Below are 2,642 nucleotides of genomic sequence, written 5' to 3'. Positions count from 1 at the left end.
ACAAACAAACAACAGGTAATCAAGATCCCAATGTAGCTCTAAGCCTTTCTCAAAATGAGATTTTAATCATAAATCTATGTCCTGGGTTGACATTCTAGTGCTGTCTGTGCCCTGAGTGTTACAGTATGAATGATAATTCTACCATGGAGTTATGCTAAGATGTTGGTCCCTGTTACAAAGACCACATAAGCTCTTCCTGTAAGCAGCCAGAGGTGACCCATGAAGATGGTTCACTACTCTCTTGACCCAGAAAACCCCACAAAATCATGCAAATCAAGAGGTTCAAACCTTCATGTTCACTTTAAGAACACCCGGGAAACTGCCCTATCCATCAAGGGTATGCATATCTGCAAAGCTGCCAAGAATCTGAAGGATGTCACTTTAAAGAAGCAATGTCTGCCATTCCATTGGTATAATGGTGGAATCAGTAGGTGCACCCAGGCCAAACAGTGTGGCTGGACACAGGGACAGTGGCCAAAAATGAGTGCTGAAGTTTTGCTGTACATGCTTAAAAACACGGAGAGTAATGCTGAACTTAACGGTTTAGACATAGATTCGATAGTCATTGAACACATCCAGGTGAACAAGACACCTAAGATGTGCCCATGAAACTACAAAGCTCATGGCCAGATTAACCCATACATGAACTCCCCCTGCCACATTGAGATGATCCTCACTGAGAAGGAACAGATTGTTCCAAACCCAGAAGAGGAGGTTGCACAGAAGAAAAAGATATCTCAGAAGAAACTGAAGAAACAAAAACTCATGGCACAGGAATAAATTCAGCATAAAATAAATGCAGATAAAGAAAACAACAACAAAAACCCCACAAAAACAAAGACCACAAAAATGCTAAAAGTTAATCTTATATACAATTTAAAAACCAGAAAACAAACAAACAAACAAACAAAAACCACCTTTCTCTAAAATAAAAGAAGACTAAGATGGTCACATTTACCACTTTTTAATTTTGTTCAATGCAGTGCTGAAGACTGAGCTATCAGATGAGCGTCAGGCAAGAGAAACAATTAAATGTTTTCCAAACTGGAAAATATGCCAGAAAGATATTGCTTTCACATTGCACGAACAAGTACACATAAACACATAAATATACATGAACACTCACATGCACTCACAATTACAAATGGCTCATCACATTGACTAACAGAACTAGTCAATATTTATCCTAAAAAATTAATATACAAACCAGTTACCTAGACCACAATTGAAGTTATTTTATTTATAATATTGCACAAAATACTTAGAAGCAAATTTAACCAAAGAAATTAAGTATATATAAAAAATCTTATGAAATACTGATGAGGAAAAGATAAGCAATGGAATGAATGCCAATGTTCACAGTTAGAATAATAATGTCATTTGAATATCTACACTATTCCTAAAGTTAAAAAAATAATTGTAGTCAATATGAAAATACCGATGTCCTACACATAACAAGAAAACTGATGCATTTACATAGAACAATAAAATCTCAAATAACAATTTGAAAGCTATGTAAATCAAACATATTATAGAAGGAGAAAAGTGCATTACTTAAGTTCAAACCATGCTACAAACATGTCTCATAAAAAACAGCTTGATATTGGTATAAAAGCAGGCATAAAGAACAATAAAATTGTAGACTACTGGAAGTAAATTCACATCTACAACTCACAGATATTCACAAAGATGCCAGGGGCATACATCTGAGAAAGAACAACTTCTTAAAAAAAAAGTAGAATAGAAAATTTATCTTCATGAAGGACAATTAGAGTAGACTCAAGTCTTTTGTCACTTATACAAGTTAACTCAAAATAGATGTAAATTTTTAATGTCACACCTGAAATTGTTAAGCACCTTGGAGAAAATATTTCAGTATATTGGAATAGGAAAGGCTCCTCCACAGAAAACTCTAAAAGATTGGAAAAAAAGATAATAGAAAACCAAATGTAGTGTTTCTGTAGAGCAACATAAGCAAGCCCCAGTGTGTGTGTGCGTGTGTGTGTATGTGTACATATATACATATATACATATGTACATATATACACATATACATATGTACATACATACATATATACATATATACATACATGCATATATATGTATGTACATACATATATATGTGCGTATATATGTAGATGTGTACATATACACACATATATACATATTCATATATATACCTATATAAGTATATCTCAGATGAATCAGGTAAAGAGCTTAATTCATTTAATTTGTAAAGCATTCTAAAAACTTAATAAAATATAAAATAATTGATTAAAGAATAAGCAGTACACATAGATAAACATTTCTCAAAAGCAGACTTATGAATGGACTACAGGCACATAAAAAACTTTTCTCCTTAACTAATATAACTGATATGCAAGGAAAAACTGATCAAAACAAGGAAATATCTCTTTATCCCTGTAAAAAATGGTAATAATAATAAAAAAAAAAAACAAGAAAAGAGCTGGTGAGAGTGGAGCAGAAGGTGAGCTGATGTTCAGGTGGTATGGTATGAATGATCACAACTGTTAGTGAACCAGACACAGGCTTCTCAAGAGACAAAATGGGGAGCTACCACATGGCTCAGAAAATCTAATACCTGATGAGAATTTTTCCAAAGGAACAGATTATAGGTTATG

General features: G+C 33.4%; 1 pseudogene; it reads left to right on the top strand.

The window, feature by feature from the left end:
• The first annotated feature begins 225 nt into the window (after positions 1-225).
• On the top strand, positions 226-780 carry LOC143439561 (large ribosomal subunit protein uL22 pseudogene; annotated as a pseudogene).
• Positions 781-2,642: the final 1,862 nt, after the last annotated feature.

This window comes from Arvicanthis niloticus, chromosome 27 (assembly GCF_011762505.2).
Source record: "Arvicanthis niloticus isolate mArvNil1 chromosome 27, mArvNil1.pat.X, whole genome shotgun sequence".
In the NCBI taxonomy this organism is placed as follows: Eukaryota; Metazoa; Chordata; class Mammalia; order Rodentia; family Muridae; genus Arvicanthis; species Arvicanthis niloticus.
Note: the sequence above shows the minus strand (reverse complement) of the source record. Positions and strands in the feature narration are given on the sequence as shown.